The 16,377-nt window shown below is 38.1% G+C and overlaps 1 pseudogene; it reads right to left on the bottom strand.

Annotated features, from left to right (window-relative positions):
- Window positions 1-3,478: 3,478 nt before the first annotated feature.
- Window positions 3,479-16,377, bottom strand: part of LOC138432440 (immunoglobulin superfamily DCC subclass member 3 pseudogene) — a 47,024-nt pseudogene continuing 34,125 nt past the window's right edge.

Below are 16,377 nucleotides of genomic sequence, written 5' to 3'. Positions count from 1 at the left end.
ATTTCTTTGAGCCTAAGATGAAGAGATATAAAAGACAGAAGACAATGCATAGTCTTGATGGGGAAGATTGGTGGGCACAGAGTGACAGCATCAGAGGCAACAGCACCTTCCAATCATTCCTGGGCTCCCTCACATTTGTTTTATTTCCATCTATTACACACCTTACCTCGTGGTCCACATAACAACCAGAGCAGATTAAACTTACTTTTTCCCAAAATTTGCCTTCACATGCTGAGCCCACTGCAAGATAAATAGAAATAACAAATTCATAAGGATGCTATACACATTTTGTTTTGTATTGCTTTGCTTTCATTATAATTTTATTCTCTTTATCTTTCTGACTTTTTTATTTCCTTGTCCCTAATTTTTTTAATGCTGACAATCAAAGTTGTTCTTCATCCCAAAATATTTGTTTTACACATTCTATTTCTGTTACCTATACTGCATTTATAAGTATATGTATATACTTATATATATATGTATATTAATAAGTATATGTATATCTGTATCTTTGTTCCATTTGCCAACTCTTTATCATTTAAAATTTGGATTTAACATCCCTCCATCAAATGTGTGTGTGTTTGTATGTGGATTTCAAAAACATTTTCAAAAGTTCAGTCTGAAATCAACAATAAGGCTTATGTTGAAGAAAAGCTTTGGGAATTATAAGGATAGTCATTTAAGTTAAGAATATGTAGATTGAGGAGGGTTAAAATCAAAGTGTCTTACTCATGCTTGCTGCTGCTGCTGCTAAGTTGCTTCAGTCGTGTCCAACTCTGTGCAGCCCCATAGACGGCAGCCCACCAGGCTCCCCAGTCCCTGGGATTCTCCAGGCAAGAACACTGGAGTGGGTTGCCATTTCCTTCTCCAGTGCATGAAAGGAAAAGTGAAAGTGAAGTCGCTCAGTCGTGTCTGACTTTTAGTGACCCCATGGACTGCAGCTTACCAGGCTCCCCCGTCCATGGGATTTTCCTGGCGAGAGTACTGGAGTAGGTTGCCATTGCCTTCTCCACTTACTCATGCTTAGGAAGAAACAAAAAGAAAACCATTAGAAGATAATGAGAGAAATTTCTCTGTGACATAGAAGAAAGTCCAGGAGATATTTTCACACAAAAATTAAAGGAAGGGACTCTTTTAAGAAAGAGGGATAGCAAAGCACTAGAGAGGTCCAGAAAGTGCAGAGATATTTCAAAATATTTTGAAAATGGAATTTATTGGGTGATTTTTAGTAAAAGCAGCATCTGTTCTACAGTGGACTAGTAAGTAAAGGGAAGAGGAAGACATAGAAACTGAGTGGACAGGGTAATTTCAACTTCTCAAGTAAAGAAGGAATTAAATAGGACAAAGAATAGAGTCAAAGATGGAAATTAAGAAGTGTTTCACTATAGTTGTTGCTTCAATTTTTTGAGAAAACTGAGAAGTTTCTGGGTGAAGAGAAAGCATAACGTATGTGAAGTAAGAGGATGGATGTAGAAGGAGGCCACATGCATACCCTAAAGGAAGAGGCACATTTTTCAAATGTGGGAAGGATATAAGAAGATGCTTATTCCCTTAGGATAGAAAGAAAACAGAAGGGTGAGAGGAAAGTAGAAAACTGGAAAGGTCTTCTATCATAGATACTTTTTGATTTTCTCCAAAAGCTTCCTCTGATTTCCACATTTACCCATAAGTATTCATATAAAGTTACTCACTTTCTTCTTTCTGTAATCTCTTCTTGCATATCAATTTTTTTTTCCAGTATACTCTAAATGGGCTTCCTTGGTGGCTTGGAGGTTAAAGCGTCTGCCTACAATGTGGGAGACCCAGGTTTGATCCCTGGGTTGGGAAGATCCCCTGGAGAAGGAAATGGCAACCCATTCCAGTACTCTTGCCTGGAAAATCTCATGGACTGATAAGCCTGATAGGCTACAGTCCATGGGGTCACAAAGAATCAGACACGATTGAGTAACTTCACTTTCTCCTCACTTTCTAAATGTTAATTCTTGATTCAAGTATCTTCATACACAGCCCCCTTCCTCAATTAGCTATGAATTACCTGAGTATTTGACTTGCCATATTTATTCCTACATGTTAAGCTCAGTGAAAAGTGTCCGCCTTATTTTAGGCTCTTAATTTGAGCCTTAGTTCAAAATATGTAGAAGAGTATAATATACATATTTCAAGGCATAACATGTTATTAACACTGTTAAAATTCTGAAAAATCAGATATTTACAGATAAGCAGATTATCAACTGAGAAAATGGTTTAATTTTGTGTATCTGTCATCTACCATCTATTCACTCATTCATTTAAAGGTGAAAGATCCCAGATACTCAGGTCCCTGGGCCCATGAAAGGCATTTACAGAACAGCTCATCTGACTTATGGGTAAAGGGCAAAGCCTATTTTCCTTTCAGATATGAAAACTCAAAACTTGACTTTATTACTACATACTCCATTCAAGTAAGCTAACTAAACTAGAATGAGTTCAGTGCAGTTCAATTGTTCAGTTGTGTCCGACTCTTTGTGACCCCATGAATCGCAGCACACCAGACCTCCCTGTCCATCACCAACTCCCAGAGTTAACCCAAACTCATGTCCATTGAATTGGTGATGCCATCCAACCATCTCATTGTCTGCGGGCCCCTTCTCCTCCTGCCCTCAATCGTTCCCAGCATCAGGGTCTTTTCAAATGGGTCACCTCTTTGCATCAGGTGGCCAAATTATTGGAGTTTCAGCTTCAACATAGGTCCTTCCAATGAATACCCAGGACTGATCTCCTTTAGGATGGACTGGTTGGATCTCCTTGCAGTCCAAGGGACTCTCAAGAGTCTTCTCCAACACCACAGTTCAAAAGCATCAATTCTTCTGCACTCAGCTTTCTTTATAGTCCAACTCTCACATCCATACATGACCACTGGAAAAACCATAGCCTTGACTAGATGGACCTTTGTTGACAAAGTAATGTCTCTGCTTTTTAATACACTGTCTAGGTTGGTCATAGCTTTCCTTCCAAAGAGTCTTCTAGTTTCATGGCTGCAGTCACCATCTGCAGTGATCTTGGAGCCCGAAAAAGTGAAATCTGCCACTGTTTCCACTGTTTCCCCATCTATTTGCCATGAAGTGATGGGACCAGATGCCATGATCTTCGTTTCCTGAATGTTGAGTTTTAAGTCAAATTTTTACTCTCCTCTTTCACTTTCATCAAGAGGCTCTTTAGTTCTTCCTAACTTTCTGCCATAAGGGTGGTGTCATCTGCATATCTGAGGTTATTGATATTTCTCCCGGCAATCTTGATTCCAGCTTGTACTTCTTCCAGCCCAGCATTTCTCCTGATGTACTCTCCATATAACTTAAATAAGCAGGGTGACAATATACAGCCTTGACATACTCATTTCCAGATTTGGAACCAGTCTATTGGTCCATGTCCAGTTCTAACTGTTGCTTCCTGACCTGCATACAGGTTTCTCAAGAGGCAGGTTTAAGTATAGGTCTCCCCATCAGATTTTACAACATGCTCTCTTTGTAATACAAAATGCAAAGCCATTGGTAAAGTGGAAGGATCTCCTCTCCGGACAATGGAAAGGTCCCGACCCATAGCGGTCGAGGGTGTGCTTGTATTTTTCAACAGGACACAGATTCTCCGATTCAGATCTCGGACAGACTGATCCCCCACTGCTTCGAAGGGCACTCCTCTGCCCCTGCTGCCGCTGCCGCCGCACAAACAGCCGCACACCAGGAGCCATGGGCGGGGCCAGCCTGGCTGCTGGGGCCCAGTGCACCGCTGAGCCTGAAGCCTCTTCAGTGAGGGAGAGAGGGTGGCGACCTGGTGCCCGCTGGCAGGAGAGGCAAGATAAGTATCGATATCCTGGGGGGACTGACAGCTGCTGCAGCACAAACTCTGACCAGAAAAAATGATTCTACTTATTCTATCTTAGCTTGTCTATCCTCTCCTTATGTTTTTCTCTTTGTTAAGGATTCTGGGAAACTTAATGGTCATATGAATTACACAGGTGGACTTAATGTAGTGTCTTGTAAACAATGTATGCTCTCATCTTGTTAAGATTTAATGTGATCAGGATGGTTAGTGGGCTTACTAATTTTAGGGAATTCAGCTTTAATAACAACAACTATTACTGTTACTGTGGCAGCAATATCATTGACTCAACAAGTGCAAATGCCCAATATGTTAAAAAATCATATTTTAGGTGTTTGGAATAGCTCAGATATTAGTTTAGACTAAGGGAAACTTCATAATCAGATACAGACCTTGGAACACTCTCGTTTGGATTTTACTGCCGCTGGAGCCGCTAATGACTTTTTCCACACCTTCTCTAACTTTATTTCTGGAAAAAACATTCTGTCTAATGTCTTCAGTTATGTTGCTGTTGGTGCTTTAATTTTGCTTCTTTTAATTATTCTTCCTTTTGTTGTCAGGATTCTTCGGCAGAGCACTCAGATGCTCCTGATTAATTTAAAAAAACAAAAAAGGGGGATATGCCGGGGGCCAGCGTGAGGAACTCCGCCCACGGCAAAGTTCATGAGGAAGGAGGCTTGGCATACGTAAAGGCATGATCAAGCCTCAAGAAACCCCCTGTTCCCGAGCATCTACCCCAAAACCAGAGTCTGTTTTATGCTCTCCCCCATAACCGTTTCTCTCGGAGAAGGAGTAAACGTGCAGCTCCAAGGCAATAAAAATTCCTGGGTGTGACAAGAGTGTTTCAGCTTACGGACTCCTCTGAAGGTTATCTAGCCCACCTGTATAGGTTCGTCCAGCCACATGTGATTGTTTACAGCCTCCCAATCTGAGAGGCACGAGATGTTTTAGACTTACTAAAGGCAAATTCTTTCAGGGAGTTGGAAATTATTAGTATAGTGGGTTGGTTAGGAATTATATTGGTGAAGGGTTTTTCATTTGTTGTGCCAATAATTGCTGCTAATTCCCTGCCCTGGGTGAGACAAGGGTGTCTTAGGTCAAACTTCTCTGCTTGTTTGACAGGATTATCCATACTCCTGCCACTACGCACATGACTGTTTACTACCTCTGAACCATAAACAGCACGAGAGTTTTGGAGTATTTTGAGAGTCTTAATTAGCATAGGGCTTTTCTCATTGTTGAGTCAATGATTGCCACCAGGCCTCCATATCCTTAGGCACCTGGGAATATATTAATCAATGTATTTGGAATATAGAAAAGGAAATATAGTAGTTTTTAAGGTTAGCAATACTAGACTTTTTGAGTTAATGAATTTTCTCTTTTGTAATAGATCACTGTACTTTGTTATAAATCACAGTGTCCTTGCTATGTAAAAATGTAACTTTATCACTACCTTAAGACTAAATAGATCTTAAGGGGAACATTGGTGAAAGGATTTTCATTTGTTGGGTTGATGTTTGCTGCTAAATCTCCATATTCCCTGTCCTTATAATGAATATAACTAGCATATAGGAGAAATAAGTATTAACCTTTAAGCATATAGGAGGAATAAGCATTAACCTTTAAGATTAATCATGTTAACCTTGGGTTAAATAAATGCCTTTCTTGACTGTAACTCACCCTCACCCTATAGGAATGCAACTTTATTTGGAGGGTGGTGCCTGGTTTAAGAAAAAAACATCCTTGGAAAAATAAATTTTTTGGTTATCAGAAAGAAAGGATCATAAAATGTCAGCAGGTCTCATGGCCAGATGATGTAAAATCCCTAAGACCTTTTTAATGTGAAGCACCTGATTTTGATAAAGGTCAGGACTACTGACCCCCGCGTGACTCTGTATTCATTCCTATATGTAACAAAAGGTATATAAGCAAACCCCAAAATAAAGAAATCGGATCAGTTTCTGGAAAGACTGATACCCCTATGTCGTTCTTTCTTGCTCCTCGTTTTTCTGGCTGAATTCCTATCTGGAGCATGGATGCTATTCTACGTAAACCAAGTTATTTAGCCTCTTTTTCTCCACGAATTTTCTTACTACCCTATCTGTTTCTAATCTCTCTATATATCTGTAATTAAATATGTATTTTTCCAAGGACGCCAACGACGTCCCCACCTTCGAATTCCCTGGATCCACAGGGGCTGGACCCCGGCAGCAAGTCAGGTGGTCTGGTATTCCCATCTCTTTCAGAATTTTCCACAGTTAATTGTGATCCACACAGTCAAAGGCTTTGGCATAGTCAATAAAGCAGAAATAGATGTTTTTCTGGAACTCTCTTGCTTTTTCCATGATCCAGCAGATGTTCACAATTTGATCTCTGGTTCCTCTGCCTTTTCTAAAACCAGCTTGAACATCTGGAAGTTCACGATCAACTAGAATAGTTCTTATATAATTGAGTCAATGCCCTTAAAAACAAAGTTTTTCTAAATCAAAAGGCAATGCAATAAGAGGTGAACAAATAAAATATTTGACTAAAATTGGATCTCTCTGGTCTGTGAGAATAAATCATTATCTGGAACTCAAAATCATTAAAATGTAGTTAAGGACATAGGTGAAAAAATATAAGGAATATAGGAATTTAAAAATAGCTTCTTAAATAAAACCAATTTATCCCTCAAAGTCCAGCTATGCAAAACAAAAACAAAAGCAAAAAACAAACCTATGAAACAGAACTTGATTCGTAGATTTCCTTGTACACTGTACACTGTACATGGCACCAAGAATGCAAAATTAAGTTCAAAAAGCCAGTGTTTTCATAAATGAAATCATAAAGGATTTCATGTTTTTTCTTCATGTAAAGTTAAGAAAAGCAGCCCAGAATGTAATGATAATTATACTTATTAATTATACTTAAATAGTTTTATTATAATCATTATTACTGTTGGAATGCAATTGCAGATTAGAATACCCTTTCTAGATAAAGGAGATTTATATGAACCAAAAAAACCTTGATAGTATTTTTCTAATAAAAGGGATTTTGAGATTGTGAACATATATTTTCTTTTAACAAGACAGCTATTGGAATGAAATGTAAGAAGAGCTCATTATTATAAATCTGCCTAAAATCTGAATTCAAGTTGACTGCTGGCTATCTATCCTAATTCACAGGAAGTTGGAAACTGGTTCTACTAGCCACTACAGAACTAGTTCTGGGAAACATAAACCAATCAACTCAGAATAGCCCATTCATACACTTTTTAAAAGATCTAAAACATCTGTGCAATTCTTTCTTTTAAATATGGAATTGAGAAACCATTATCTCTGAATTATTTATTAGGTATCCAATTACTATAGTAATATGCACATTCCTAAATGTATAGTGTTATGAATTTTTACAGATGTTAAGTACAGAGATGGATAAAAGGGAGCATTTCTGGCAGCCCACACATTCTCTTGTAACTCCTGTAATTTAATCTTTCAAAAACCTCCAAATACTTTTTAACTTCTAACACCATAGGTTCAGTTCAGTTCAGTTCAGTTGGTCAATCATGTCCAACTCTTTGTGACCCTGTGACTGCAGCATGCCAGGCTTCCCTGTTCATCACCAACTCCCAGAGCTTGCTAAAACTCATGTCCATCAAGTTGGTGATATCATCCAACCATCTCATCCTCTCTCATCCCCTTATCCTCCTGCCTTCAAACAAGAAAGTTCCAGAGCACCATAGGTAATATTTGTCTATTCTTATATTTTATGGAAATAAAGTCATGCATATGCCCTCTGTTGGGTGTAACTTATTTGCATATCATATCTGTGTGACCCATCTTTATTTTTTCATTTATTGTTAATGGACATTTGGGGCTTTTTCAGGTCTTTTATGAGTATTCTTTCCATGCACAATTTATGCACATGTTTTTAGGGTATATAGAGTCATTTTTGTAGGTATGTACATCTCTCTGTTTTGAGAAAAAATGCTGGATCATAAAATAACATGCTCATCCTTACAAAGTAATGTATATAATGGCCACCAGGACTCTGATTTATGTAATCCTTGTCTATAGTACTGACAGTTTGCAGTCACAATTTAACATACCATTTATTTTTTTCTCACAAAGCACAAAATGTGTGCATTCAAAATGCATGTAGGCATTCAATGTGTATCTACTTTCAAAACTTTTGAGTGGAAGAAGAATTTAAAATTTGCAATCACATAGAAACACCGGATAACTGGATCATATTTTGTCAGGGCATTTCATCAGTGACCCTCAGAAAATAGAGCTGAAATAGTTTCATTTGAAGTCATCATTTCGACCTTTTCAAAGAATGATTTGGCTTTTAATCAGAAATCTCTGTTTCATTCTGAACAAGGAACACATCATCCCAATTCAGCTATTTCCATACAAATGAACTACTTTCCATATCATAAGATTAATAACGAAAAGACTTAGACTCCTATAGACCTGTGTTCAGACACAAAACCACTCTATTCTCGCTGAACATGAAATGTGTCCAGTGTTTTTGAAAGTTAGACTGTTGCAGTGCTCTGAAGTGATAAGGGAATAAGTGCCTATTGGCTATGATTAACCTCCACTGTGTCAATCACCCTTGAATTTATCAAGAATATTTTGCAGTAAAAATGTCGATCTCAACCCTATTGTAAATGGAAATTACAGACAGCAATTTAGGACAAGCCCAATGTAAATGGAAAGGGAAGGGGATGAAAGAGGTATAACTTTTTAGTTTGTATACATGTGAAATTGTAGCTTAGAAGAGTTCTCTCTTTGATTACCTGTGTACACTTAGACAAATAAGAATTTCTCTAAGCCTCAGTCTTCTCATCTGAAAATGTCATCCATATAATTTCTTTGCAAGAATATGTGTCAAATATGATAAACTAGTTATCCTATAAATGGAATGTATTTTTTCATGTTATTACCATGATGATAATTTATTTTATGCTTTTCCAAGCATTTTCTCATTATTTTATTTTAATATTAAAGATATTTTGAGGGTGAGTAGAACATGCATTATTATTACCATGTACAGAGAGGAAGTTCTGTCCTGGCTTATGACTGAATGGGAGAAATAGGACAAAGGTCAATCACTTCTAGTTTACTTACTTTCTCCCCCATCTTTTTTTCTTCTAATAAATTGATTTATAAGTGCATCATATTTCCATCTTATTGGGTATAATTATATGTGTTCTTCAAAGATTCTCATCCTTCCCTTGTCAGTAAATATAAATCCTTTATAATGGAAGCTTTTCATTTAGATGCTTATTTCTCCTCCACTACTGCTCAACCACTGTTTAACTTTTTTCCCCCTTTTCTCTGCATCATGTTTTTATCTTATCCCTTGCTTATAAAACATATTTTGAATTGAATGAGCTGATGCTGATTATCTACATTCTTTATTCTACCAATTCCTTGTCAATAAAAAGATGAACAGAAAGAAGACAGGCAAGAAGGAAGGCAGGGAGGGAGGAAGGAAGCAAGGGAAAAAAAAAATTGCTAATTTTTCCACTGGCTCTACTCACCAAAACCATGTTTCAGAGACTCAACATTTAATGCAGCTCTTTTTCTGGAGGTCCTGTGGTTCCCAGTGTAGTTAATTCATAAACTGACAAGTCTTCTATTTCCAGATTTTCACCATGCCTACTCAAGTCAGTGGTATGGTTTTCGGGTTTTACATTCGTATGGCTGTATGATGGCCCTTATTCTTCCAGGTTACCACAGCTTTATGAAGCCAGGTCCAAGGACAAGATGAGGGAAAAAAATGTCACCCTCAACTAGTTTTAAAGAGGGATAGGAGTGTTTCTTGGGGACTTTACTTTTTGTCTTATTGACCCAAACTTCACCCCAAGCCCATCCTAAATCCTGTTGTGGAACATATAATAATCATGATTATCTTAGATGGATCCAGATTTACCTCTTGGGCTAGACATGAACACATACTCACTTGAAAATTGTGTGATCTTCCCCAATACTTGAAAATAAGGTTTTGTTTCAAAGGAAAAAGATTAAATACCTTTTGCCCTGGAAGCTGACAGTGTCTGCCATGGCCCTCTCATGACTAGAGTGGGATATGTCACAGAAGTGAGAGGTTGCCAAATTTCCTATTGACCTGATGTCTCTTGTTGTTCTTTATTATGGCCTGCTGAGTGAAATCATTAGGAAGTGCTTTACCTTCATTTGTGAGAAATAGTGTTTTCTAATATTATTTCTTGATCTACAGAGCAGAGAGATCCTGGACAACTTATTTGCCCTCCATGGTCTGTGTCAGACCTAAAGCATGGTGGTTATGTGAACTCTTGTTATTTGTAGAAATATTTTCCTTCTCTTTCTCTCCTTTCTCTTGTGGTACTTAATCTTGTATGTTTCCCATTTTGGTGAGTGCCTTCTGGGGCACTAGTTTCAATTAGCAGCTTTTCACAAGCTATTGCTTCAAGTACTTTTTTTCCTTGGTCTTATTATTAAATTATAAGTCTATTACTATTGGTGTTTTTGAAATTCATAATCTATTATAATGCTTTGCAGGTTTATGTTGTGTCTCAGCTGAGACGCCAAAGAGAAATGAGTTTTTCTTGTCACAGAAATTTAGTTTCAACTGCAGGGAAAACTGACTGGAAAGGTTATTAGCCTCTGAATTAGCTACTGAGAAAGCTTCGAAGTTACCTTCCTAAGAGATCTTTCATAAAAGGCTAAGTGTGCCTGTGATGATTTAGAAATTTTTAACTGTCTGTAAAAAAGAAAAAAGAGGACTCTTAAGTTGTATACAATTATATCCTAATTATTCAAAGCCTCTAAATCTTCTGTAAAACCCAATGATTGGCCAGCTTAAGAGAATGGCCAAAACTCTGGAGGCCTATAGAGACATGAGGGTAATGTCAGGATACCCTACCCAACTGTTGAATGGTAATTAATCACATAAGGCTGTATAAAGTGGTCAAGGCTGCCCCAAGGTTCTCTAGGAAAGACACTCATCCAGGGAGCGTCTCCTATCTCATTGAAAGAATGTAAGAACTATGTGCCCCAAGTCCCATCCTTGATGGTATGCAAGTAATAAGAGCAAATTTCATCTTTTCAATCATGAAAGTATTATTTGCTTTGAAGTAGGGTTAGTGAATTTGAGATACAAATCATAGTACTTTGAGGAAATCCTTTTAACAGTCTGAGACTCATTTTCTTCATTTATGAAAGGCAATAATATCTTAGAATACTATTGTAAACATGAAATTCTGTAAATGCCTGAAACAATCTGTGATACTGTTGATTCCTTATTAAAGTTACTTCTTTTAGTTCTTCCATTTCGTGTCTCAGAAACATTGATAATAGATTAGTTACAGAGCATGACCCCTAGAAAACAGAGCTTTGAGCCGTGTCATCCAGGTTGAAGACTGCAATCTCAGGGTAGCAAGAGGAGGAAAAATGGGATTTGAAGCAGGAGAGAGAGAGAGAGAGAGAGAGAGAGAGAGAGAGAGAGAGAGAGAGAGAGAGAAGGACTACAAAGCAGTTCACAAAATATTTAGGTACACAGTCTTGAGAGAACACAAACCATTGCTTGACTCCATGGTGCACTCTCCAGAAAGGCCCTGTGAAGTCACTGGGACTAGAAACAGTCCTTTAAAGACAGCAAGGATAGAGAATATATCTGCTTGGTCCTGCATACCTATGTTTCATCTGACAAGGTTCACTCCCTAGTGATTGATTCCCCACGCTTTTAGGTTGGGTAACCCAACTCCTCCAGGTGGCTTCTAGAAAGTCATCTTGCAAGGTTAAAGTTTCATCTGAGCCACCTGACTTCTCAGATTTCAGAAGTAGAGAGAAGTCAGGGATTCCCTATATCTGCCATTGCTGAAGATCACTGGGGTCAGTGGAAGTCACATTGGAGTGTAGCTTTGATAAATTCCCTTGGGAAGATAGCACAGTCAAGCTCATGAGAGCTTATGGAATTTCTTCAGGTTGTTTCCATTTGGAAATAGAAAGAGTTGTGCCAGTGTTAGATGTTAGCAAAATTAGTGTATTAATGCTAGATGATTCATTTTATACTCAAAAGCCTAAACATCTAGTTTTGAAAATAAAAAAGGTAAAAATTTCAAAGCATACTATTAGTAGCAATTTACTAACCCAGATAATAAGCACACTAAAATCTCAGCAGAGAGAACACTAAGATGAAGCATAATCAGGAAATGTATGGACTTGAGCCAGTCCAGAGAGAACAGGTAATACTAATAAGCTGTGATGCAGAAAACAGGGACATAGAAGCCAGGCCAACCACATAGGCAAAAGTGAGGCTATGAAGAAAGACTTCTTATTTCTTATAAATAGATATGACTGATGAGACTGTAACTGAGCAGGACCTCTATGGGGCCTTCCTGGGACAAGACATTCCCCTGCCATGTCCTCTGCCTATCTCTTGTTTGCAGAAAAACTTTAGCCTCCTAAAGATTCCCCTATTTCTAAAGAATAAATTTAATCAGAGAAGCACAAAAACACAAAAGCAAAGGAAAATGGTCAGGCAAGACAAAATAATCAAAATTTAGCTATTAAACAAAACCAACACCTTTAATTCCTTCTCAGGAGCTATATAATATTCTGAGCAATATCCTGTGAGCTGTCTTGTAGATACTGAAACACCACCAGGTAGAGGAAGTTAATGATATGATAACCAGACTATAGTCATGACATAAGCTGCTTCATCTAACACCATTACAAGAAAACTGAATTCAAGTAGAAAAAAAGTAACCCTGGAACTGAAGATTAACAGTACTTAAAACAATCAAGATGATGATTAACCCAAATTCAAAGAGATCAGTGAGACATGCTTCCTTTAAGCTGGGTAACTGAGGATAATTTTATCAAGAGAATATATACAATTATTAGAGCAGGGGAATACAAGGCATCCAGGAGTAATAATGGAGAGCCATCGCCTCTCCAAGCCAGGCTTCAATAGTACGTGAACCGAGAACTTCCAGATGTTCAAGCTGGATTTAGAAAAGGCAAAGCAACCAGAGATCAAATTGCCAACAACCACTGAATCATTGAAAAAGCAAGAGAGTTCCAGAAAAACATCTACTTCTGTTTTATTAACTATGCCAAAGTCTTTGACTGTATGCATTAAAACAAACTGTGGAAAATTCTTAAAGATATGGTAATACCAGATCACCTTACCTGCCTCCTGAGAAGTCTGTATGCAGGTCAAGAAGCAACAGTTAAAACTGGACATGGAACAACAGACTGCTACTGTCATCCTGCCTTTTTAACTTATATGCATAGTATATTGTGAAAAATGCCAGGCTAGATGAAGCACAAGCTGGAATCAAGATTACTAGGAGAAATATCAACAACCTCATATATGCAGATGATGCCACCATTATGGCAGAAAGCAAAGAGGAACTAAAGAGCCTCTTGATGAAAGTGAAAGAGGACAGTGAAAAAGCTGGCTTAAAACTAAACATTCAGAAAACTAAGATCATGGCATCCAGTCCCATCACTTCATGGCAAATAGATGGGGAAACAGTGGAAACAGTGACAGATTTTATTTTCTTGGGCTCTAAAATTGCTGTCGATGCTGACTGCAGTCATGAAATTAAAAGATACTTGCTTCTTGGAAGAAAAGCTATGATAAACCTAGACAGCATACTAAAAAGCAGAGACATTACTTTGCTGGCATCTAGGTGATGACTAGGTTCATCTAGTCAAAGCTATGGTTTTTCCAGTAGTCATCTATGGATGTGAGAGTTGAACCATAAAGAAAGCTGAGTGCCAATGAAGTGATGCTTTTGAACTGGTGTTGGAGAATGCTCTTAAGAGTCCTGTGAACTGCAAGGAGATCAAACCAGTCAATCTTAAAGGAGATCAATCCTGAATACCCATTGGAAGGACTGATGCTGAAGCTGAGGCACCAATACTTTGGCTACCTGATGGGAAGAACTGACTCATTTGGAAAGCCCCTGATGCTGGGGAAGATTGAAGGCAGGAAGAGAAGGGGATGACAGAGGATGAGATGGTTGCCTGGCATCACCAACTCAATGAACATGAGTTTGAGTAAGCTCCAGGAGTTAGTGATGGACAGGGTAGCCTGGTGTGCTGCAGCACTTGGGGTTGCAAAGAGTTGGACACTACTGAGCAACTGAACTGAATGGATCACCTCTCCTAAGGTTATAGGAGCAAGGAGGGGGGAAAAATTACCAGAAGGCAGAAAGAAAATTCTGTAGAGAAGGATTTATGACAGTAAATCTAAGGTAATAAAGAATCATAGCCAAAACCAGGTGATGCAAGAAGAGTATACTAACCTCACTCTGTTCATCTGTATGATCTCCTGCCAGCACCAACAAGAGGCCAAAGAACAGGGATATCATAGATATAATTCATATGGGTTAGCATCCCAAGAATAGAGCAGGTAGAAAAAACCATGAATGGATCAAGAGGAACAAACATTAAGACGTCCAACCCAGAACCATTGAGCTGGGAAAATCTTCTTTTGCTTCAAATATTTCAAATTAGGGTTGTACATTTGCAAGCTAGAACAGTCACCACTAACGCACTTGAAATTCTCCTTTCCAGTTTTCATCAAGTGCCTATCTTGTCCACTTCAGTGATCTCTAATACAGGACTTCCACAAAAAGAGTGATAATGAAAGAAGTGGGATTAGCAGCTGATATACTAAATAGTCAATTAACCCAGTGGAACCACTCTATTTTTCCCCAAAACAGGCAGTAAAGGCAGCATGGCTTAAAACATTCTCTAAGCCAGTGAAAGACCTGATCATTTCTATTCTTTCACTCAATCTTAACAGTGATTAAATCTCTCCAAATTGGTTTCTTCCTTTACTGTGTCTGCCTGCTTAAATCACAAATATTTTATTTGACTCCATCCCAGTCAATCAACCCACTGCTCCACCATATCAGCTTCTGGTGGAAATCAATCACACAGCTTCCATAATCTGAGCTTGTATACACACCCACACATGCTCATCAGAGAGTTTTACCCTCAGCGCACCTCATTCATCAGTCTTAAAACCAGGCAGAATGAGAACGTGAAGTTCTGCAATATAAATTTTTAATGACTTAAATGAAAAAGTTGTCCCCAGAACTTCAAGGTCTTGAACTCTGAAATTCAATCAAAGCAAAAACATAGTGAAAACAAGATCTGTTGCCAGAAGAATCCCTGCCCATCTGTTCCTGCCGTTTCCCCGCCCCCCCAAGTCCAGCTTCCTGCTCTTTCTGTTGTTAGAGAAGACTGAAAGGGAGCAGGTAGTTGGAGGAAACTCTATCTTGTGAACACAGCTGGGTGCAAGCTGTCCTTCAGAGCAATCCAGCCATTTTATGGAGCATAGCCATTTTCTAAACTCTCCTTCATTTTTTAAATAAACTAGATTCATATCTGCTTCTGGGTATGGTAAAAAATGAGTAGTAGAAAAATGGACCAACATTCAGAAATAAAGCCATGCCAGTTTCATGGAAAAATATGGAAAGGAAAAGGAGATTTATTTTCTAACTTTTTTCTTTTCTAATGTGTGTCCTATGAATAAATAACTGTTAAGTGCTTCAAATAACATGCTTGCATTAGATCTTGAAAACACACAAATAAGACATATATTATTTACTTTTGATGAAGATTACTTGCACTTAGTCCAAACTAAGTCACAGCAGGGCAAACAAAGGTAATGACAGTTGTAGATTTCCAAGATGCATCTGTGGGTCATTCTGAAACATTTGAGTAAGACCACAAATTGAGGTGTCCTTAGAAAACAATGAGCATGAGCATTCACTATGTGTCAGACACTCTTCTAAACATTCTATATTTAATTCTTGTAACACACTGTGATGTAGCTGCTTACTGTCATTACCGAGTTTGCAGAGAGGGAAACTGAGACACAGGGATTTTTAATGATTTATCAGCATCATAGGGCTAGTAGCAAACAGAATCACGATTCAAATTTGGCCAATCTGGGTCCAGAATATCTGCAAACTTTCTTTTTTTTCTTTTTTTTTTTAAAGAAATTACGGTCACTGATATTTCTCATGAAGGAGTAGTTAATTCAGATAAGAGCATACTTTAACAATTGTGTTCATTTAAAGGTGTTTTCTAATACTCAAGAAAAGTTAAAAAAATTATGGCCATTTTATATTTTAAAGGTAGATAAAAAATGATATTACACTATTTGATAACAATCTTATAGAAAGAGATTTGGTTCTTAGTTATTCCATGACTTATTCCATAATTTAGCCTAATATAGTTTTCTGCTGTTGTTTTTCAGTTGCTAAGTTGTGTCCAACTCTGTGACAGCATGGACTGCAACATGCCAGACTTTCCTGTCATTCACTATCTCCTGGAATTTGCTCAAAGTCATGTCCTTTGAGTCGGTGATGCTATCAAACCATCTCATCCTCTGCCACCATCTTTTCCTGTCCTCAATCTTACCAGACATCAGGTTCTTTTCTAATGAATTGGTTCTTCCCATTATGTGGCCAAAGTATTGGAGATTCAGCTTCAACAACAGTCCTTCCAATGAATATTTGGGGTT

This window comes from Ovis canadensis, chromosome 2, assembly GCF_042477335.2.
Source record: "Ovis canadensis isolate MfBH-ARS-UI-01 breed Bighorn chromosome 2, ARS-UI_OviCan_v2, whole genome shotgun sequence".
Taxonomy (NCBI): Eukaryota; Metazoa; Chordata; class Mammalia; order Artiodactyla; family Bovidae; genus Ovis; species Ovis canadensis.
The sequence above is the reverse complement of the archived record's forward strand: the minus strand, read 5'-3'. Positions and strand labels throughout refer to the sequence as shown.